This window comes from Falco cherrug, chromosome 1, assembly GCF_023634085.1.
Source record: "Falco cherrug isolate bFalChe1 chromosome 1, bFalChe1.pri, whole genome shotgun sequence".
NCBI lineage: Eukaryota > Metazoa > Chordata > Aves > Falconiformes > Falconidae > Falco > Falco cherrug.
This window is the reverse complement of record NC_073697.1, coordinates 4,533,749-4,557,849: the sequence shown is the minus strand read 5'-3', so window position 1 is coordinate 4,557,849 and position 24,101 is coordinate 4,533,749. Positions and strand designations below refer to the sequence as shown.

Sequence of the window (24,101 nt, the reverse complement as noted above, 5' to 3'; positions counted from 1 at the left end):
CGTTTCAGATCTGTCTCCATGCAGTGGCCCTGTGACCTAAATGCTTTTGGATAATTTTAGGTTGACTATATAGCTACAGTCCATGTGATTAAGCATTGCTTTCAATAAATTTTTGTTACAGAAGTCAGTGCAGATTCTAATGCGTTGTTAGTGGGCTCTAGTTCTATCCCTCTTCATTTGATGGAAGGAGAGGACATATACCGCTTACTTCTCTGGGACCAAAGAAATCCAAATGAATGCTGTCAACGAAGGCTGCCTGGAGTTGGTTAACAGGCATTACAATTGGTCTGAAAGTGTTAAAAAGGTGAAGTTCTACAAGGTAAATGTGGTGGCTTATATGAATGCGGATCCACTATTTTTGTCTATTCCTTTCTTGGTTAACTTGCTTATTGTGATGTTTAAAATGCTTTGAGTCCAAGCATATACGCTAGCTGGCATGTGTATGTGTCAAGTAACTGTTCAGTCAGATGAATGCAAGAGCAGTTACCTTGTCTTTCCTTATTTCATGGCATGATGGGAGTTCTCTAACTCTTTTCGTGGTGCGTACCTACAGATAATATCCCTCCCCTGGTTTTCTTCCCAGCATGGGCAAAAAGTGGTACTCAGCATCACTGTGTTTCTTTCACAGCTTTTATATAGAAAGGTATATTGGATGGGGGAGGAAGAAAAGAAAAAAAACAACACTAAACTACTGACTGGTACCAAAGCCACACATTTGGAACTAATTAAGATAATTTGTGTCACATTGCATATAATATGCAAGCTGCAATATGTCTTCCTCCTGATTTATTTTCTCCTGTTTTAAATGTATATACATGAGACCTCTACTACGATTTCTGACTGTAAAGACAGGACACAATCTCTTTGTGATCATCACAGTAATCTTTGTTTCACAGACAGATCTCTGATAATCTGTTATGAACTTGAAGCAGGAGTGGTCAGTGTCTTGTGGGAAGAAACATATTCTATGAGGAGACACATGCTAGATATGAAAAGCAAACACTGAGCTTTGGATATCTGTTCAGGAGAGAAGGTGAAAGAAGTATGGAAGAGGTGAAAGAAGGAGGGAGGAACAGCTTGAGGTCTGGACCCTTAAGAACATGGCTGGTTACTCTTCTAAAAAATACAGTTGATAAACATACATTGTTTCTCCACATGTTAAAGCATCTTTAAAGTATTTTAAAAGATGATAAAATATTTTGGAAGATTTTAATGATAAACCATTGAGGGGAGGAAAGAACGTCACCGAAAGAGTTATACACAGGAGTGAATCTGGAAATTCTGATTTGAAACTGTGAGATTCTTGTATACCAAGCAAATGCAATTTGCACTATGTGAAGGGATGGAGACAACTCTAAAATCTAGCTTCATCTTTCCTGCCGGATTCTGAGTAGTGCAGTATTTTGAGTGTTGCAAGCTTACAATTTTATCTGCTGGAAGGAAGGGTAGTGCACCAAATTTTATTTAGATGTACATTTTGCACATGCAAATTTGGCTCATTGGTATTTAAAGCTCCAATTAAAGTGTGTGTCTTGTGAGCAGAGCAGTTAAAATGTGATTTGCCATGCTTGTGCATATATGCACAATCTTAGTAAGGTGCATCATTACATCATATCACTTAATTTACAGATCTACAGAGTATATCCTCTGTAAGAACATCTGTCTTAATTGAGAAATATTTATCCTGTGATTCATTCAAAGCTTTGGTTGCCATCAAATGCAGCAAAATAATCGAAACTGTAATATTTTTATTTTTTTTTATTACAACAACCTGATCACGTTATGCTTATTTGTGCTAGAATCAGAGGCAGAAAGACTTGCATTAATGGAAGAATCCTACCCTTAATTACACAATTACCGTAAAGAAAGAAGCTGTAGCTCCGTCTGACAGGCCTGAGGTGAGGGCTTCCAGGTGGTGCCAGGAGTGATCACCACAGTGTTTTACTATGCTTGGAAATGTTGAAGACGTGTCAAGAGATGAGACATCAAACACTTGTTGTAAGGTTTTCAGGATCTTTTTATTTAATTTTGCAATTCGATTGAATTGATATTTTTAGGGTACAACAAGTGTATTACTGATTTTATTACATAAAGAAAGGGCATATTGTAAACCTAGAATGCAAAAGAAGAAGCGATAGTGAAGCAAATTCTTGACTGATACACACTATAAGAAACCTGTTAGGTTGGCTTCTGTGCTGTGGTTAAATCAGGGTTGTATTTGTCTCCTTGTGCACGTATTCTTTTTCTCATTGCTTTCAGGTTTTGTTGGGTGAAAGTCTGCTGATCCTGTCATCCCAGGAATATTTTGAAAGAAAAAACTTAGAATTAATTAAAGGTATAATTGGAAGAATGAAACTACCTGAAATAATGCAAAAGCAGAAAATGTAGTGTATTGCATCTCACGGGGAATCAAAAGAGACAGTTCTGACTGAAAAAGTAATGCAGATGGATGACAATCAGGCAGGTGTTACTCAACACTTTTTTTGGAACTGGCACATCATCAAAAGAAAAGTATAACTGGAATTCACTCTAACAGAGAATCAGTCTCAAACATTTCAGATGAGCAGGATCTGTTTGATGTGTCATCTTCATTCCTCAAGCATAAATCTGCCACTGAATGTGACAAAGAACTGCAGCTTCTTAACCAGTGATACAGACAGGATGAAAATGTTTCAGGTATTTACAGACCGCAGCCTACCAGGTTCGTGTGGAGTTCCTTCTGTTCAGAAGTTGTTTGGTAAAGGAATAAACATGGTTTTCCTTCCAGTCTGTTAAAGAGATTAATTTATTCCTCACTAATCTGAAAGTGGTTCACTTCTTTAATCACTGGAAATTCTACGACTAAGCACTTGCATGAAAGAAATACTAAGTCTGAAGAGTTTCCTTCAACATTCTATCCCTCAAATGAATAGTATATTTATTTAAATGAGCAGCAGTGCTCTTCTCATTATAAGTGCAGCATTAGAAGGTATCATCTGAAGGAAGATTTCCGCTGAATCTTTATTAATGATGCTAGTAATACTATCATCAATAGGCATATGAGATTTTATCCCCATCTTAGAGATGGAGTAACTGAGCCCAGCTGAGATATACAGTTACTAAAGCAGAGGTATAAGTAAAGACTCCAGCCTGTATCTGTCCATCTGCCAAACTGTGCAGCAAATTGGTAGGCTAGAGCTGCACCTACCTGCAGTAATGGTATTCTTTTATCATGCTTTATGATTAGAGCAGCTTCTTAATTTTCCAGTATGTTCTCACAGCTTGTCTTTTACTCATCTCAATAGCACATTTTACAGGGATATTTTCAGCAGTGATCCTGCACAGAGGCAGCAAGCTAAGAGCAAATGGCTGAGCTTTTCCCAGAAACTACGTAAGATATTTCAAAAGTATGCTCCGCTTGCTCTTGGGGAGGAAGCATCCACTGAGCTTGAAACAGGTGAGACTAGAAACCCAAACCGAAGAGAAGGGCACTCAGCTGGAATGATCAGCAATACATTATTTCCTAAAAGAAGGAGTTTCAGTAATAAAACTAGTTTTAATAATAAAAATCAAAATAATAACAGTTAAAATAATATTAGTTTCAGTAATAAAATAAGTTAAAGGAGTTAGAGACATCACCAGTTTTGGTACTCCTCAGCATCTTGCGGCAGGACAAGCAGTACTTAAGTAAGTGTGTTACTGCTGTAATAAATATGTAAAATAGACAGAACTTCAAAGACATTACTTCTCAGTAACCCTAAATGCCTTTTCCTGTTCAATGTACTGGTTAGTCCACTCAAACACATGTAACCTCCTCCTACATCTACAGGCAACTCTTCAGGCTCTACTAGAGGAGCAAAAAGCCTGGAGTTTGGCCAAAAAAAATAAACCGCATGCTGTGAAGTTCTGTTTAACTGTAGAGAATAAAATGACTACTGCAGAATAAGCTTAATAATGCAATAACAATTTAACACACATTTCATGTGCTTTTTTACAATTTTTTAAAAAATTGTTTTTCTGGTTTTCATATGAAGAACAAAGGAGAATCAAATGTTTTCTCAGAGGTTCAAAGTGGTTGTGCATCAGAACTAAGAAGGTCATTTAGTAGTACTTTCTGCCAGCCTTTCCACAGTACAATTAACAGTTAAATCATTCAGAGAGATTATAAAGCTATTAGCCTTCAATCCACCAAAGTAAGTTGCTCCTCCTGGAATATCTTTGGGGTTATTTATGTATTTGAAGACTACCCCTGTTGGTTACCGGTTAATCTGAGTTAAATCGGTTTAGTTCTTAATCAGTCCTCGTGGCAATTTCCCCATTAATCAAAGCGGTTTGCTGATGTTCTTGGCCTGCCCTCCACTTTGTTCATGCCTTTCCCTACCCTAGTGTTTTATAAGTAAACTGCAAGTTCATATGCCAGAGCCACACTTGGTCACAAATAATCGATGCCCTGTTCCATAAAAAGAACAAATATTTGAGTTTAGCACCTGGAATGACACAGGTCTTTTCTTGTGTCCATAATAATGTTGTGATGTAGATATTTCCACGCTCTTTCGATTTCACTCTTTCACAGCATGATTATTTTGTAACTTTTCTCCATTACTTAACATGTTTTCCTGTTCTTTTACCCTGCCCAGACCAGTTAATTAAATTCCAATCAATGCTTTGTTTTATCTGAGTTTGTTACAACTTTTGTTTCACAGCTTTAGAGGAGGGTCCGTGTTGCTGCAAGCATACCAGGATCTTTACTGCCATCCTCGTGCGTGCTGTTCTCTTCCAGCGTAATCTCTTCTTAGATTATTTTGATAGTAACTTTTAAAAGATGGAGTTGAGAAGTGAAACATTTTTTCTCTCTCAAATCTTGTAGCAAGAGGTTGATGGAGGATTCAAGATTCAGGGCTCTCCAGAAGATCACTGTTACAGCTTCAAGAGGAAGACCTGTGACTTAGAATACAACCTGTCAAGCAAGCAGTCTTCAAAATGTTTTGACATTCACCTGGTGAAAACAGAAGTTAATGAAAAGAACTGTGAAGCACATCAGAATATCACAGAAAGCATCCATGCGTAGGTATGCCAACCATTGCTTTATTCACCTTTGCCCTGAATGCCGGGAATTTCTTTTCATCTTATTCTAGAGCTATAGACAGGGAAAACCTGAAAATCACAGTATTTTTTGTCTTGTCTTGAGTGTAACTGTATTTTTAAAGATGTGTCCTAAACCTGCAGTAATTTTATACTCCCAAGTCAGGTGCCCTCACTCTTTCTTTAAATACCTTCTCCAAGTTCCCTTCTTTCAGCTTAATTTTCCCAGTTCGGTGTTTATTCTGGTGTTCTTTATCTCTCTCCCTTAATAGGCTGCAATCTTCTAGGACTTACTGAAGACTAGTCTTCAGTTTGTTTTGCCTGTTACTCAGCTCTCAGTATTCAGGAAAAACTGTACAGAGGAGACTCCATGTCACTTTAAATCCCTAGAGAAGCATGCTGAGAAAGCTGACGGGTTGTTCTTAATTTGCCCTGGATACCCAGCTTCATCAGCAACCCATCAGAAATGGTGGGATTGGTGTGGAATTAAGGCAGTGTGAATCGAGAATCAAAATCTTATCAGAAGTTGTTAATTTGTTTAATTAAAATCTGCATCTTCTCATTTGTTGCTATTAATTCTCTGAGTTAGTAACAAACTCAGCTGTGTCTTGCAAATCTGAAGAAGCCAATGAAAATGTTAGGTATGGCCTAGAATAGCTCTTTTTCTCTTAACTGTAAAATGAGATCTGAGTGGACTCATTCAGCACTGGGGTTTTGGTGATGCTTTTCCGTTACATGAACTCACAGCCAAAACACTGTATTAAGCTGTTGAGAAAAGAAAACCAAAACCACGAGACACGATGTATCTATTTTTGGCTTCACTTTATCTTAATTCTTCCCTTCAATCCTAACTTAGATCACCTTTCTTGTCTGTGGGTACGTGCTCCTGGCTTTACAAGTTTATAAAACAGAAAGTACATTACTGAGCACAAACCTGCTCTGTTTTCTGCCTACCCGGTCCCCTTTAGATCCCCTTTATCTCCTCTTTTGCATCTCAATGAAATGGGTTTGGCCATTGCTTGTCTTATCCTTCAGCATACTCAAAGCATGCGTGAAGGAATGTTATTTTATTTTCTCGTTGCAAACCTAAAATTGTCAGATAGCAGTGGTAATGCACCAGCTATCCTCTAGGCTTGTTAGAAATTAATTTAGTATGACTTGTGCAGAAAGAAATACTTAGCAGTGTAGTGTTATAATGCAGACATTACTTTGTTGTAGCTTATCACTGGTTGCTTTCCAGTATGTTTTGATTCAACTAGTTTCCAAGCTTGACGGGTTTATTCTATTTAGCTTCATCACACCAGTATCTGTAAGGAAAATGTAAGCTAAGGCAAAGATGCAATTGAATCCATCAACAGCAGATCCCGTTCCTTCTACCTTGAATGCCTAGGCAATGATTTCCAGAAAATTGGCATCGCTCAGTTCCACTGGTCTGCTCTTGATGAGGACCTTATCTGAGGGAAAGTAACAAAGATCAGAAGATGTAGGAGCTGCAGACAAAAGGCTGTGGTTTAAGTACTCTGAAAGGTTATAGTGAAAAAATCCTGTTGCACTTATTGAGTCTGAAAATAGTCTTGAGACTGAAAAAACATGGACAATTTACCAATGGTGTGAAGTGAGATGTTTCTAGTCAGATGACAGCCACACACCGCTTACCACGTAAGGATAAAGTTTACAATGTATTTTCATTTTATTAATAGAAGAACTGAAGAATGATTAGAAAATCAGCTTGGTAGGTTTGAGGATGACTAAATTTTGCCTTTCTTATTAATTTTTACATTCCTTTGTCTCCATGTGGCACTTAATAAAAGTGTATATATTTTTTTTTTTGTTTGCAACTATACACATCTATTGGGTTGTAAGCTAAATGTCATATTAGAGACCGTACTAGAGACTTTGACCTCTATCTTTGAACATGATTAGAGTTAACTAGGTCAGGTGAAGAAAATGTCATATTTTAGTGTGTACTTACGAAGGGCCTGTCTCTGCAGTTTTACAAAGAATTTGTAGATAGGGCAGCTGTTTTAAGAACAGTTTGTGTATTAGGTAGCTTTCATGTGTGCTTCTAATGTCATTATGAAATAATGGTGTTTGGGGTTGGTGTTCATGGGTCAGAAAGAGTTACTTGTTTACTTGTAAGACTGCTGGTAGGTTTGTAAATAAAGGAAAAGGAACAGGTGTTTAACAAAGGCTTTCTCTTTCTGTTTACCTAGAATGATCAATTCCAAGTTTTTCCTCAGAAATGCTACGTAGCAGGAAGAAAAGGGGAATGTTTACAACAGGGATGAGGAAATTCAGGTGCAGGTTCGGCAGGGTCAGGCTCTGTGAGTTCAGCAGCAAACTGCTGTTTATTTTATTTTAATTGGCACAAAGCCAAGCGGAACATGGTATGCTGAGAAAACTTGGAATATCTCACCTGTCTGTAAAAACCAATGAGGTTTTTTTCCTTTTGAGAGCAGCTGTTTGCTTTTTTCCCCCCGCCCCTTGCTCTCCCTCGCCCCAAAATAGGTTCAAAAAAATATGTGTGATTCATCTTAACAACACCCCACCAGTTTATTACAGGAGTCCTCCCTACGATCCTAAGAAGGGATGCTGCTTTCAGTGCTTCAGGAGCAAAGAAAGATCCTCCAAAGCTGTAGCTGGTCTGATGTAGGAGAATGATGTCTTGATATAAAATCTGACCATATGCATGGTCTGCAGCTTGGGAGTTGAAAACTAAGGATTTTCTGTGCCACCTCAACGTACTGCCACCGTTCCCCTCTCTTACCCCAGCTTGTCTCAGTATTTCAAGGAAAGACAAAACACCTCTCTCTCAAGTATATCTAGTCTCAAATATAACTTGTCTCAAATATTTCTAATATATGTCTATGTACACAAATACATCAGTACCTGAAAGGAGTCAATTACATATATGAGGGGAGGAGCAGGCTCTCTCCTGTGCTCTGCAGACGAATGCCAGAAGTGTGAGATTTGTTTATATCTGTTGTCTTAGCACAGGGCTATGAGTGCTGTTAAGCAGGTTGATACAAATCCGGTTAGTGCCCAGTCCATGACATACAAGCAGGAGGATTCAGAAATTTACGGATTAATTAGCCAGCAGAGGCCACATGGAGGATCCAGTCCTACGTATCTACAAACAAGTAAGTCAGTACTGTATATGACTTGCTTGTAAGCCCCTCACCCCATAAAAACCTTGTGTAAGTTAATGTAAGATGCAAACATATGAAGCAGCATAAGGGGGGAGGGAACTAATTAAAAAAATTCTAGGTGAGGTTTCTAGGGTATTCCATCCGTTGCTGAGAATTCCAATTAAAACTACATATCTAGTGAAGAACTTCTGATATCAGACTCTTATTTGTACCTGACAGTTGGATGGTTCCCTTTTTAAAAGGAGGAAAATATTAATTAGAAAGAAATGTCTTTTATAAATTCTACAGTTTTCTTTCAGAATGAAAATTGTGATGAAAAATACATGCCTGCAGCTTAGTTATCGTAGATTCATAGAATACTTGTGAATGGAAGGGACCTTTAAAGGCCATCTAGTCCAACCCCTCCGCAATGAGCAGGGACATCTTCAACTCAATCAGGTTGCTCAGAGCCCCATCCAAACTAACCTTGAATGTTCCCAGGGATGGGGCATCTGCCACCTCTCTGGGCAACCTCTGCCAATGTTTCACCACCCTCATTGTAAAAAATTTCTTCCTTGTACCTAGTCTGAATCTACCTGCTTTTAGTTCAAAACCATTACCCCTTGTCCTATCGCAACAGGCTCTGCTAAAAGCCTGTCCCCATCTTTCTTATAAGCCCCCTTTAAGTATCAAAAGCCTGCAGTAAGGTCTCCCTGGAGCCTTCTCTTCTCCAGGCTGAACAGCCACGACTCTCCTAGCATGTCTTCACAGGAGAGGTGTTCCAGCCCTCTGATAATTTTTGTGGCCCTACTCTGGACCTGCTCCAACAGGTCCATGTCTTTCCTGTGCTGGGGACTCCAGAACTGGACGCAGTGCTCCAGGTGGGGTCTCACCAGCGTGGAGTAGAGGGGTAGAATCACCTCCCTCTGCCTGCTGGCCACGCTTCTTTTGATTCAGCCCAGGGTATGGTCGGCCTTCTGGGCTGTGAGCGCACATTGCTGGCTCATGTCCAGCTTTTTGTCCACCAAGTTGTCTTTAAATATGATGTAACTCCATAAGCAATCTAATGAATAGACTATACAGTTGTTTAAGTCGGTCCTATGCCTGAACAATATGGACTTGGTCCACTGGAGAACATGCACTCGTGTGACCATTCTTACCCCAAATGTTCTCACGCTCGATTACTGTTTTCTAATGGGAACATTGTTATTTTTCCAACAAAACAATTGTCAGTATGTGTTTCAGATCAACAAGTAAGGTTCCAAAAGAAAAAAAAATCAATTTATTTCAATAATAATAATAAAAAATATTTCAATAATATTCTCACATCTCAGGGATGTGAGAGTTATGATTTGATTTATTGTACCGCTGGTGATTAATTCTATGATGCTCTGATTCTAAGTTGCAGCTTAAAGCTCTGATCTCAGTTATAATCATTACTCAGCTGGTGTATTTCTGTATACTTTAAGAAAAACGTAGCAACCTGCATGTTGTTTTGTTTCGTGGTGGTTACCTTTACCAGTAGTTGCAGTTCTCTCTGGAGTGTGCATTACCCACCAGAGGGAGCTGAAGCCAAAAACTGTCCGATTTTCATAGAATCATAGATCATTTAAGTTGGAAAAGACCAGTAAGATCATTGGGTCCAACCGTTAACCTAACGCTACTAGTCCAGCACTAAACCATGTCGCTAAGCGCCACATCTACAGGTTTTTTAAATACATTCGGGGATGCTGACTCAACTGCTTCCCTGGGCAGCCCGTTCCAATGCTTAATGACCCTTCCAGGGAATAAATTTTTCCTAATAACCAATGTAAACCTCCTCTGGCGCAACGTGAGTTGGCCTTTCAATTCTGTGGGGTTTCCCCGGTGAAAGTCCGCTCTTACATTTCACAGGGCTTTGGATTTGGGCATCTATCCTCAGGTTAACTTGGGAGCAGATGGGAACCAGGCAGGAAATCAGTGCTAAAATACGACCTCTTTTGGGACATTACTTCGGTGTCAAAGCAAGCAAAGCAAAGCCCTGTGATGTACATATTGTTCTTTGGGTTTTATGTATGCTGTTCTTTATAACATGAATAAGGACACCAAAGTTGTATAAAAGAGAAATAACTTTGAGAGTAAAAGAATTATGCCTGAGAAAAATTAGGCCAGGTAGAAGCAAGGGTGAATAGGTTATCTGCCTCGAAAAGGAAATCTCTCAAAATTCCTGACTACAAACAGGCTGGAGGTTATTTCTGCCATATTATTAAACTGACATTTTGTTTATCAGTAAATAAATTGGCTGAAAAAGGATAGAAGGTGTAGCTCATGCGTATTATGTGTGTTGATTCTGTTCAGCACAGGAATACATGTCAAGTGTCTAAAATGTTTATTTTGACTGAGAATTTTGGAACTAAATGTTTAAGTGTTTTCAAACTTACATATCTTCATTTTTCCTTAAAAATCACAGTACTCTGACATACTCGTTTATCCCAATTCATGATGATATACTGAAGAATGTTCTGACTTTTTTTACTCAGACAATTTTTAATCCAGCTCAAGTGCTGTGGTTTCTTAAATAGAAGCTTGTTAAAATTCAAGCCATTTTTTTTAATTTATCAAGGTATATTTTCATTATTACATGTAAAAACTCCAGGCCTCTAAAATGATTTAAAATTGACTCTTAGTGCTATGGTGGACAGGTTAGAAGCCTGAAAAGTCCCATGAAAAGCAATTTAAAAAAAAAATCTTGAGAATGTTGATTTATTTATCAATATTTATCAATAAACATGAAGGATTAACACACACAACTCCTTGCTTTGGGTGTGCCAATACTGACATGGGCAATGAACAGGGAACTCTTTGTCTGTTGTTTTTTTTTTTTTTGTTATGGTAATCAGTTAGTCAAGGTGAGAGGAGTTTTCTTGTTCTTGTTCTTGGTTTTCTTGCTGCTTATTAAATCGTAAGATCAATTTGTATTTCATTATTAGTAAAATTCTTCATTTGACCTAGAAGGCCTTCTGGACAAATGAGCTTCTTCCCATGTGTTTTCTTCTGCACTTGGAATAAGTCATCCACAGAAAAATAAGTAGATGTTGAGACATGGAGATTAACAGCTGAAAGGTGGCAAGAAATACCTTTCTGAGTGATAGTGGACCATATGAACATAAACAATGTTTAGGAATAGGTAGAGTTGACGTCTTTGTACTACAAAAGGCAGGGAAGCTCACACAGTTAATTATAGCTGAGCAATCATATACAAAGCTGGTCCTTATTCCCTCTAAGCTGCTTGCTGCTTGCTTGAGGCATTTGTAATTTTCAGTGCTGTGGCATCCTTTGACTTCTGCAACACCATTAGTCTATTGGTCATTAAGAATTACGGCCGATGGGAGACACTCAAACTTCCCTAGGTAGTAGTCAAATTTGCTTTCTATGCCCCAACTGTGGGGAAACAGCCTGTTAGACCTCCTATGGGATTTTTTTTCAAATTCAAAACCTTGTAATACAAAAATGACAACAGTCACATCAAATAACCTCAATTTCAGCTCAGATTTCTGTTGACAGTATTTTGTCATGTCCTTCAAGGGAAGGTGCAAGACAGTTTGTATCACATTGCTGTCTAATGGAGTTTGCTTTATGGCTTCCTCAGTTAGAAGTTGTCTTATATAGGTGGAACATGAGATTTTAATAGTTTTTTTTAATGTCTGGATCCTCTCTAACTTACAAAGGGCTCATTATCCATATTCCACCATTTCAGAGAGGACAACTTTTTTATTTATTTTGCTGTCAATTTAGTTAAATAATGGCATAACTTGTCAGAATTTTTAATAGGCATTTTCCAACATTTCAATGAAAATTAAGCTGTCAAATGTAGTAAATAAAAAGAGAAATGTAAAAACTTCAAAATGATTAGCAAAAGACTCATGAATTTGTAAACCGAAACAAACCTTAAATTATTCAGTTTACAATTATACCTTCTCAGCAGTGGCTGTTGGATAAATTACAGTGCTCTATGACACTTTGAATGCATATGCTAGGATTTTCTTAATTAAAGAAAACAGAGGGGGAGAAAACCTTACAACTTTTTTGGAAGAGGAGATACATTACAATTTCTTTCAGATGCAGTTAACTAGCTAGAAAATGACCCTTCACTTCTCTTTTTTTAGTTTTCTTGAATTACTTTTTACAGTCCTCATAATTATTTTTGACAGCTTTTTAGTTCTGTCTCTGCACTTCATTCCTGATGTCATTTCAATCTTTGTTTCAGTTGTCTCTGTTGTTTGGGTTTATTTTTCTGACTTGCTTTGTGTGGGGGTAACACTTTCATTTTCCCTGTTTTCACATTTGATTTCCCTTCCCTCAAAATTTTATTGCCTCATACTTCGTGCTGAAGTCAGGAAAGGGAAAGGAACGTATGCCAGCTGCATACTCGGGAAGTCTTACTTAGCTCTATGTCTGAATCTATGCTTATTTTTATTATTTCAGGGTTTTGATCATGCCAGTTGCTGCATGAAATACACATTTCTTCAGCAGATACTCCTTTACACAGGGATTGCTCCAAACTTACATCAAGAATTTCAGTGAAAGATTATATTCTATGTGCTTATAGAGTAATAAGAAGTATTTTTCACCAGTGAGAATTTAGGGTTAAAAAATTCCTCTTCATAACTCAACTAAATGTCAGCCTTCCATCATTACATTTTTGTGAAGATCAGGTCTGTTAATAATTTCTTTATATTTACTCCATTGTTATATATTTGATGTATTGTCATTATATGATGCAAATCCAAATGTTATAAGGGATTAATCCTAAGGGCTCATTTTGCAGGCATGAATTCCCTCATCCTTTCAACAACCTGCTATAACTTCTACTAACAAACTGCTGCTCAAGTACTTCTTTCAAACATAAGTTGAAGGGCATTCTTTCCTGGTTTGATAACACCAGTCCAGCATGCAGCTTTGCGCAGTGTTTGTTGAGGTTGTCATACTGGAATTTCTGAGAAGAAGATTTATGCCAGTGAAATGCAGGAGTGTTCTCCCAGTTGGTGTCTTACTCCCAGTATCAGCTGGGAGTTCGTTATTCATCTTTGCTCTGTGTAAATATTGCAGCCATGTAAAAAAATGATAGGTTTTCTAAGGGTGACTAGTCCCCTTCTATAGCATGTAATGGTAGGGAAGGATAGTCATCATTACCTAGTATGTTTGACAGGATTTGAATGGTAAGGCTTAGGAGAAGTCCAGTGTCTGGCACTCACATTAATTTGATTTTCAAATGGCACTGGCAATATCCTGTATCAAAACCAGAAATAGTTTCTAAAGGCAAATCCAGCTGCAAGGAGTTGAGACAAGTGTTAGAAAGAAAACTGATGAAAGAAGAAGGAAGCAATAGGCCGTGCATAAAATAGATGATAAAGTGCATCATCCAAAGTCAGTCCCCTATTTTATCACTGGTATGTCTGAAGGGTTTAAAAGCTAGATTTGCAGATGGTAATGACATTGGGAGCACAACAAATCATAATGTATGCTGCATATAGATTCAGCGTAGATTCAGATCTGAAAATATTCCAAAAGAAGAAAAATCAAATCACATTAGAAGTCCCAACGACTGTATGGGACAATCTCTTACAGCATTAAAATGTGCAGTTAACTCGCATATTTGACAATCTGATAGCCTTTTTATTCCCGAACTGTCACTGCCAGAGCACCAGGATTGCCCTTCCAATCCTTCCACTCCCAGTTGTGTCATAGTTGGTATAAAAAGTCTGAACTGGGCTGCATCGGAGCATCTGGGCTTTATTCTGTACCTTGCTCATCTACTTGATTCTGACAGTATAGACCTGATGTTGTTACATACCTCTTGCACCGGGTTGTGCATATACATCTGGTAATGATTCAGTCTTCCTTGTACATGCGCTTATTCTTCAGGTTTTATTCAGTAGTATGACAGAATAAGGCTGCAGGTATGTTTTCTCTTTTAATTGACTCTTCTTTTGTACAGGAATAGAAAAGAAGCCATGGCGTTCAGTGCTAGCAAAGATGTGGTTGTTAAGCTGATATGCCGAGACTCTGTGTCTGCTGTTCAGGGTGAAGCTGTAACTAACGACTACTTCCTTGTGATCTTTAGGTAATGAATGTTTAGGAATTATATTCTTGCTTCTCCCGAAAAGGAAGTTGTGCCCAATTTTTTAAAATAGGTGGGTGGCCTGTGAGGTCTTTAAGAGCATCTTTTGGAGTTTTTGAAAATCATGCTGGCAGCCTTCCAGCAACTTTAGCTGCCAAATTCCTCCTAAAAATCTGGGGGTTTACCCCTACCTTTCTCACTTAGCTGTGTTCCATCTGAAGGCAGAACGTTTCAGCACTCTCATGCCTCCGTTAAACCTTCCAGATTCTGGTACCCGCATCCTATCATGCCTGGCAGCTAATCCAAGAGCAGCTTCTGTGTTATTCCGTTACTTTCGAAAGGGTCAGCAGGGCTGTCCTTGCTTTACACTGAGGTGATTTTAACCCTAAAATATTCTTGAGAGAGCACATTTTCTTTTCAGATAGCGTTGCAGTTTTAAAAAAATTGCACTTTTAAAAGTGCCTGTAGTGGCCTATAGAAACCTCTTGCTATGAACAGGCTGTTCCTTGCAGCAGGCTATTATGCAAGCAGAAATTTTTAATGTTAGCACCTTTGCCTGCTCTCATGCTTTTCAGGGTTGCAGCAATTACTTTATTTGCACCTGCTTCATTAATCATCTGGGCTATCATCTTGTGTCATTCAGCTGTATTCCAGATACGAATACCACTGAGATAATACTCTGGAATGCAAAGACCACAAGCTTGTGGCAAAGTTACCTTCAGTTTGTCTTGGAGGTGAGTGGTTTCTACTTTTTCTATTATTTAAGTTCCTACTCTTTCACGTGAACATCTGTAACAGGATTGCAATGACAAGTGGCGTGCCATGTAACGGTTAAAAAAACGAATACCAAGTGACCTGAGTGCTCTGAAATCAACAGTGTGACAAAGGAGACGGGCTTAAGTGATGAACAAGTGTATCCACTCTTGTGAGAATACAAAAGATCTAAACCAAATTTCATATGAATTTTGTGGAACTTTAAGAAAATTTAACCTCTGGAACTTAATTTATGATTACTCCTTATCACTAAAATGTACTCTCTAATCCTAAAAATCTCCACATTCTGGAAACCAAAGATAAGATTCTTAGTGCTGAATTCAAGCTTCTGTTGCTATCTCAATACTTTATCGGTAAACTGAATACTACTATCAAAGATCTATAATTGCATATACATTTTATATCTTCTTGTAAATAATACGAGATTCAAACATGTATTTGATGGCATTAAAGTCAAACAATGGCTTGTTCTAAAAAATGTCCCAAGTCCTTAAATCCTGTGCATCTTAGCTCAGGAAAAGAAACATTCCTTCTGAACACAGCTGTGCTAAAACAGTTGCGGAGAGAAAATTCTGCTAATTTCTACATTCTTTGTAAGCCAGATCACATCAGGTTTCATACATAGTGGCCAGAACCCTGTATTTCACTTAGAAAGTGAAATGTTCACCAATGCAGACATTCGTGTACCTGATCTTTGTGTACTTACCAAATAGGCGGACAGCAAAATTCAGGTAGAACATTTCAAGCAACCTCATAAGATAGTCCTGGTAGAACAACCACAGACACGTGTTAATTGCAGAATATTCTATTCCTGTGCTGCAAATGCTTTTTTTCCTTTCTTTTGTGGTTTTGGTTTTTTTTTTTTTTTTCCAGTTTAACCTTAAATATATAGGTGGTTGTCCTGAACTTCTTTGTTTAGCCTTTTGTGGTAGAGGGAACTACCTTCAAATGTGGAACTTGGCTGCACAGATCTATGACTGGTTTTTGACTGTTACTACAAACAAGGGGAAAAAACCAAATGGAATTTGAGACATTGTAGCTACAAAGAATTGTTACAGGCAATTTCAAAATACAGGGGTGTTTGATGTTTAAACGTTCCCTTTCTTTCAGATTAGGGCAGGTAGCAGAAAGACAACATGACAGGCACAAAGTTGCATTTGAAAATATGACTGAAACCTTTAAAAAGTGGTTATGCCAAAAAGAACAGACAAAATATACTAATTTCTGTAATTAGTGCCTGAATTGCCTTGCCTGTTTCTGAAGTAGTTTACACATTGCAAAGGTTCAGAACTAACGTAAATGAACACAATGCTGAGCACTGCTGCCATCACCCAGTTAAAACCAAGTTGAACTTAAAGAGTTAGCCAAAGGACTCATCCTTGCAACACCTTGATATGGAGACTTTTTTAGAATGCCTCAGGCAAACTGTAGCAAAAAAAACCTGAAGAAAAATAATTGGTTTTAATGACAAAAGCTCAGAACTCCAGAAGTGAACTCCTGATTCCCACTGGTTTCAGTGAGGCCAGGATTTCAGCCCTACATTGCGACTGGGTACATCTATATCTCTGTTGGGGAACTGGAGATCAGTGTCCATGGGATTGTTCAGAAGATTCATAAACCAAGCCACTTCAAACTTTAAAACATAAAGAGGGACAACAATGTAGGCAGAATACCTGCCATAGATGGATGAGTGTTTGGGGTTTTTTTTGTCTTGGAGATAGCATTGTATGCAGGACTGTCAGTGCTGGAGTGATTACAGCATGGAACATAGTAAAATCAAAATGCCATGTTGTTAGAATGGAAAAAGGACTTGTGGAAAACACTGAAATTGTGCTGGGGAGGGATACAAAATTATTTGTCTTTATAAACGAGGGATTGGCCTCTCTTCCAGATTCTCTTGACACTCATTTTTCAGTTACTAAATGCAAATTTATTCAGAAAGTATATTTGGGGTGTATGCATGCTCATGGATTTTTTTAACATTTCTGTAAAACCTAATTAAACAAGACATTTACTTAGATAATTAATTGCACAAAGCAGGCAAGCTGGTGGGTTTTTTTTATATATATATTTTTACCAGACTCTGTTATCTTACAACCTTTGGAAAAAGAAGTATGTGAAGAAACAGTCAGGTCTTTACACTGTTCCTTGCCAAAGTAAAGAGTACAGGTTCCATAAGGAAAGGCTACTGCTTGGCCTCCCTGAGAATGGGTAAGTGTCTCTGGCCCCGACTGCATCATCCACAGATTTTTACATATAGAACAAATCATATGCTCATGCTCTGTACAACTAACGGCTAAATACTTTTAAATAGAGTGATTGTTCAACCATCTTAAATTTCTGATTTTCTTGAGTCACAATAGTCATTAGCATAAAGGGCATTCTCTTAAAACCCATCAGATACTCACGGAGGTGTCTCTAAATAAAGTTAAAATCTGAAAATAAGCAATTCTTTACAGTATATTGTGTATCTGAGTGGAAACTTTAAGTCCGGTTCAGCTCAGCTGTACTTACTAGTTTCAAAGCTACTGTGGGACCCAAACTGTGAGATAAGGCTTCCTTTTCCAGAAATGAAGGAAGACAAAAGTCATCAATTTCTGGGCATAAAACCCTCTAACCATAATGAAAACTTCACTGGAGCAGAAAGATGCAACTCGTTCTTCCCTGTGCCTGTTGGACTGGGTTGGTTTTCCCTAGCATTTGTGAGATCTGTGAGAAATGTTTGGATAAGATCTTTTGGTGCTGTTCCCAGAACATGGTTCATGTGATATCAAAGAATTCTGATGTTTTGCCAGGGACCTCTTTGTCACTGGGAATTTAGAGGCTGCATTTGTAAAGGGTTGGCTGAGCTGAAATACAAAGAAAACTCCTGAGCAACCTATTCTGGCAGGCCATCTTCTGTCAAAGGCCACCAGGGACCTGTACCAAAGGCTTCACCCGAAAGGAGAATGAGCAAGGGAGCAACAGGTGACAACTTTGACTTCTGTAGCGCTGCAGAGCTGGAGCTGAAACAGTGGTTGTGCAGGCCATGGATTTGCGCTGAAATACAAATTATTGGAATAAATAAATGAGGTCATTGTCACCTTCCTTAAAGCCAGAGCGTCCTTGTCTTCAAGTGGGGAGATCAAAAAGACGCAGACGAGACTGATGTACAATTATTACATTCCTTCAGCTGCAAGAATTAGTGACTGTAGCTGCCTCAGAAGTGGGAAGGAGGAACTGTGACTCTGCTCACTTAAATGCTATTTAAGCAGCATTACTATCTCTCTAGACATTGGTCTAAACCAGTGGTTTCCAGTCTTTTTTTCCATCTGTAACCCCTAAGTTTTGTCCACTGGCCAGGCAGTTCTGGGTGAATGGAAGGTAAGCACGCTGACAGTTTTCTTCACTACTTCCCATTCACCTCTTAAAGTCTGGAGTTGCAGACAGCCTATTTTGTCTTCTGAGTAAGTGCAAGGAATTTACCTTGAACCCACCATTGCATATAATAAATAACTGTATTTGTACAGTAGTTATTTAAGGTGCAGTCTATCACCACCTGCTTACAATATACAAAAGATGAGAAGGAAGCAGGTTTTCCAGAAGCCTTAGAACTGTAGTGACCACCCATTAGGTAAATCGTGCATCCTTCCTGCTGAGGAGTTTTGCTTTGTAATTGTGAATTATGAATTGTGAACAAATGAATGTAATCAAAAGGTTGGAGCAGGTGACAAATATTAACGTTTAATATTTTTTCAGAACTTTGGACTCCATGGGAAAGGTGCAAGGAAACTAAGGCGGAGAAGGAGACTGGAGAAGAAGGTGAAACAAGAAATAGAAAAAAAGGAACTTACTAGTGAAAAACATAATGCCATTGCTCAGTACTTGCTTAGTGGAGATGAAAAGGTGAGAAACAACATCTTAATGTATCATGTTTATACAGTTTCTCTCAAATCTTAAAATACTGTTCTGCTTACTGATGGATATGTTATGTAATGACTGTTAGAATGCCAAGAAGCTATTTTGTTCTACTTTGTATTCCTTTTTTTGAAATTATGTCACTTATTTCCATCAAGTTTTCACTCCATAGTTTCCATTATGATCTGGTACCAGGAAGGTCTCAAATAGGTAAGTGTTCTGGGATCATAATCATAATTAAATCCACCTTTTGATTGCTTAATTTACACTGATGATTTATTTTTTTAATCAATAATTTTTTCTTCCTAAAGACCGAATCTTAAATTGTAGTAAGAATTCTACAGTTTCATTGTGTTGTAACTAGAATTCATTTTTTCACAAGTTTGCAAAGTCTATTAATAATCTTTGCTATTTACTGTCATCTGCATGTATAAAGTATCACTGGTGGGCTGTGTTTGGCTTTACTATGAACAGTTTCCCATCTGACTTACTGTAGATAGACTCAGCCTTGTGTTCGTTTGACATGATTTACCTTGATCTTCTCAGTCATCACTGCATCAGATCAACAGACAGATCAGCTGGAGAAGTTATTACAAGTGCATATATGTACATGTACAATAATTTATATGTCCATATGGAAGGACCTATGCCTAGAGGTCCATTTGGTTTTTATAGTTCATTGACCAACAAAAATGCCACTCAGCTACTTATATACATAAATACGCTAAAACTGAGAAAAACATACATATTTTTAACTAGATATAAATGAGACAAAAAAGTGCTGACATATATCTGCAGAAAAGTTCTTGAGCTTGTGACTGACTTGCCAGATGATCTCCTGCTCCCTAGGTCACAGCGTGTTCACGTCACACGCACCATCTCCCTGAGATCAGTTTGCAAGCCCTGTGCCAGCTCAGTCATCTTGAAGCCAGCGCATCCATAATCTTTCTATACACTTCTGCCTTGACCTACATTGGCCACTATCTGGTGCTTCCCAGCGACACTGAAGAAGAAAAAACTGACTATATCAAACTGTGGAATTTAGAAACCAGAAGGGCAGATATTTTTTTTTGTAAGCTTAAATGCACTTTTCATGTTGAAAAGTGACTGCTAGATGTGGTATTTATAAAAATAACCAAGGGTTTGGATCGTGAATATTTGCATGAAAACTACTCAGAAATGATCAGCACCGTAAGGATTACTTACTGAATATGTTCTATAGTCGCTAAAAATTCATGTACTCATTTTGCCAGTCCCTTCCGCTAAAAATTAACACTTACCGAAGAAAATACTGTGAAATATTCTAGCGTTTCTTCAATAGGTAGGAACCAAAGTATAGTATCAAGGTTTGCTGCTTAAAATACCTAAATATCTATCAAATTTTCTATAAGTGTGGAAAATACAAATTTTTTAATGAATTAATTACATATGCAACAATTAGAAAGCAGAGCTGGAAGTCCATTTAGGAGATCAATTATTTCAACAGTACTGAAATTTATTATTATTGGGCCTGTCTTTCTACTGTAGTAGGATAGGCCCTTCATATATCCCAACATCCCTATTTTCACTTCCAGAAATCGGTGGTACTTCTGTACAACAGCTAGAATCCTGTCCCTGGGTAGCTGTGTTCTGCAGCCGTCACCTGAATCGCCAGGTATCATTAAAACCTTCCTCTCCCTGATCCTAGTCTCAATGCCCTGGGTGATTGGGCCATTCATCACATCCTGTGCTTTTAAACGTGCCTGAGTTGTGGATCCGGATTTTGCTGGGAAGAGAACAGTCAGCTTTCCCCATGGACTTCGTGCATCTGTGGTAGCATAACCTTCAACTCAGTTCAGCTCACTTTTGCCAGGGGAACGCACAGAACATGCAACGAGTGTCCACCCCGCTGGCCACCGGCGATGCTCAGCGTGTGCCCTTAGGTAGGGTGGATCTGATGGCTCTGCTCTCCCTCCTGTCCTGCTGGCTGAGAGTAAATACTACACTCTTCAAACGATTTTCAGAAAGAACTTTCAGGAGAAAAGGTAGGAAGAAGGAAAAATCTCAGATTAAATTCTCCTAGAGCTTTGTCTGAGCCTCCAAGGATATGTCAGTGCCTTCCCACAGCTCAAGAACTGCTGATCCAATCCATTTCCCCTGCCCAAGGGCAGGATCAGTTATAATTAAACTGATGCTGACATGATTGTCTAGCCTGTCTTGTAGCATCTTCATCACCGGAGATCTTTACTTTCCAAAGTAATATATTCCAGGGCTTCACTGTCATTACGGTTGGACAGTTCTTTTTTTTGTTTTGTTTTCTCCCTAGTGTCTTATTTAAACTTTCAGTGCTCCATCTGAAGGACATTAATGATTGTCCTTTTCACTTAGACAGATTGTCCCTTTCCTCTTGGAAGCAAAAACTTTCGCATTACTGAGGACTACTGACTTCAGTCCTTTTGTTTCTAGGCTTTGTTCTATTTTTCATTAGAAGTCATTGTCTTCTACACTTCTTCTCTACCTTGTAACTTATTTGAACTCCCTCCACCCTTAAGTGTGGTGTCCAAAACTGAATAGCATATAATAATTTAGCAGGTCTTAAACCAGCATCCCTATCTGTTCGTCTCACAAGATGTGGGGTTTTTTTGCAACGGACAGAATTAGTGACATGATACTCTCTTCAAATCCTAGGGGGGGTTTATTGTCATTAATTATCGTACTAAAATAATCATTACAGTCCTATTCATTAAGACTATTAGTCAAATTAAAAGCAGAGGTGTTTATCTGACAAATACTTAAAATTACTATTTTTTTTTTTTACATTTTAGGTTTAAAAATTATTGAAAAATGAGCCATATGTGTACTGCTTGGCAGTTACAGATGATGCCAGTAGAATCGGGTTTGGAGTCATGATGGAAAGATGGGTAAACTCCTGAATATGTTCCTCTTTTGTTATTACATGAATGTAATACTCCACAATCATGAAGTCCCTCTACCGAATCACTTACTCAGAAAGGAAAAAGGAGGAAGCTGGCTAATGCTGATAAGGTAACCATGAAATGCAAAGAGTAAGTTAAGAGATTTTGTGCTTCTGCTGGTAAGTCAAGGATTTATAATGTTTGTCAAAATTACTTGGAGTTATATTTTCAAACAAAATGCCTCATACATCATTTTTTTCCACCCACTTGCATCCTTTCACTAAGTATGATAAAACTACGGTTGGACATCTTTGCCAGGTTTTTGCTGCCTTAAGAAATAAGACAAATGACAGATAACCGATGGTTTAGAATGGCAGATATATTAGTTTCTGCTTACATGTTCTGATCTTCTTAACTGGAAATGAGCAGGAATGCTGAGCAGTCATTAGTAAAAGAGTTGCATGATTCGTTTGAGATTCGGCTTTCTCACGTGTCATCTTTATTAAGCAGCACTTTCTTGACATGGGACTCGGGTTTTAAGTATGACTATTTGTGAATGGCCCACTCTTTTTCCCGGCTGAAGTAGATGATGACCATTCCACTCGAGTAGAATGTGTCGCCAATCACAGTGACACAAACCACACAGGGAGACTCTAGGCTGAAGAAGGTACAATTCAGAAGCACAAGCATCAAACAAAATAAAGGGATCTAGGGAAAATTTAGTCACGAAGGCAGCCAGCCATCCCCAACCACCCTGTGAGATTCCAGTATAAGGTGACAGGATTCCAGTGTCTGTATAAGTACAAAAATAAGACTTAGAAGATTCTAAGGCTTGCACGACCAAGAGCAGCTCTGCTTGCCACTTATTTAGAGCTGTTTGAAGTCCAGTCAGCCTCTGTAGTTGTGCTGCGTCATGGTTTTTCCAAGACTAACAGCATACGTGGTGATCTCTAACGGGTTTTATTTAAGGTTTAAACAGAGATCTGCTTGAACGGATACACTGACATAAAACTATGCCAAAGCTATTATACAGTCTGTTTTAATGGAGTTGTTTAGATCGGCACCATCTTCAACTGAAACTCATAATACCTCTGTTAAGTAGTGTATCTTCCTACTGGCTCAAAAAGCATGGCAGAAATAGCAATACCACAGTTACTGCTTCAGTTACTTCCCATGGATCGTTAAGAACCCTGATCCAGCAGATCAGCCATAGTTTTGAGCCTTGAGTTAGACGACTGTAACTAGGGATACCTTAGATGCTTTCAATTGATGCACTTAAAACCTTCAGTAGAAACTTGGGTATTATTTTGCTGAAAACACAAGCAGTATCTTACAGGAATGAGGTTAGTGCCACCTCATAAGTCAGCGTTTGCATGACTGGCTTTAGAGCAGGAGCTTGTACCCAGTGTCGCTCCTCAGTTTTGCTATGCAAGGCAAAACCAAACAGTTTCAACCTCATTATGTAGTCATGGCTTTTCCAAATTTTTTTTTAATAGAGGCAGCTTTTGAAGAGAGACAGAACCTGCTTTGTGCAGATTCCCTATTTTGCCAAACCCACAACTGAAAATTGCAGCTTGGTCTTATCAGTTATTCAGGCTGTTGAATAGGAGATGAAGCATCTGCTGAAGAGAGTGTTTGCACAACACCTTTGGAGGAACGGGCAGAGAGGAAAGGCACAAGCTGTTAGAAAATAGTACCAGTGGCAAAATAAAAGGTGGTTGAAAGCACAGTCAGCCTGAAGACCTTTGCTTCAGCTACACAGAATTGAATGGAAGTATGTCATTTTTGTATTCATCAGATAATTCCATTTAAAAGCCACGCTTAATTTAGTGAGAAGGAAAACTAGGACTATAATCTGGGCATATTTTACATATCTTTATGTGCAGATTTAGTTCAGCCATAAGGCTCAGGAAGGAGCTTAACAAATGATCTGTTGTTTCGGCAAGCATACTAACATGATCTTAATTTAATAACAACTTTTTCCCTAATGAGTTTTTTGAATAAACTTCTGTCTCAAAGACAGAATTCCTGTATTCCAAAATACCAGGATTGAATTGTTGGGTTTTTTTAATGATTCATCCAGAGACAGAACAGATGCAGAAATGTTTCTGGTTACAGTCAGGATGTTCCTTCTGTGAAGGAGACTTGCATGATTGGAATTATTAAGGGAAGTTTTAAATGTCTCTCCACTTCATTTAATTTTCATAAGTTTTGACAGGCTTTTACAGTAGGCAGTTACTGAAGCCG

The 24,101-nt window shown here is 38.4% G+C and overlaps 1 long non-coding RNA gene across 23 annotated transcripts in view; it reads left to right on the top strand.

Annotated features, from left to right (window-relative positions):
• LOC114017575 (uncharacterized) overlaps window positions 1-24,101 on the top strand; it is a 35,572-nt gene that overhangs the window by 6,018 nt on the left and 5,453 nt on the right. For 4 of the 23 annotated variants that reach the window (XR_008730848.1, XR_008730847.1, XR_008730860.1 and 1 more), the window contains 10 exons: window positions 122-319; window positions 897-3,436; window positions 4,847-5,047; window positions 14,167-14,292; window positions 14,865-15,023; window positions 17,144-17,274; window positions 17,859-18,426; window positions 18,802-18,948; window positions 20,648-20,984; window positions 21,765-21,860. This is a non-coding gene — a long non-coding RNA (uncharacterized LOC114017575). Of the gene's footprint in view, window positions 1-121; window positions 320-896; window positions 3,437-4,846; window positions 5,048-14,166; window positions 14,293-14,864; window positions 15,024-17,143; window positions 17,275-17,858; window positions 18,427-18,801; window positions 18,949-20,534; window positions 20,985-21,764; window positions 21,985-24,101 lie in introns of all 23 variants that reach the window. The other 19 variants (XR_008730862.1, XR_008730858.1, XR_008730842.1 and 16 more) reach the window with 19 other exon arrangements.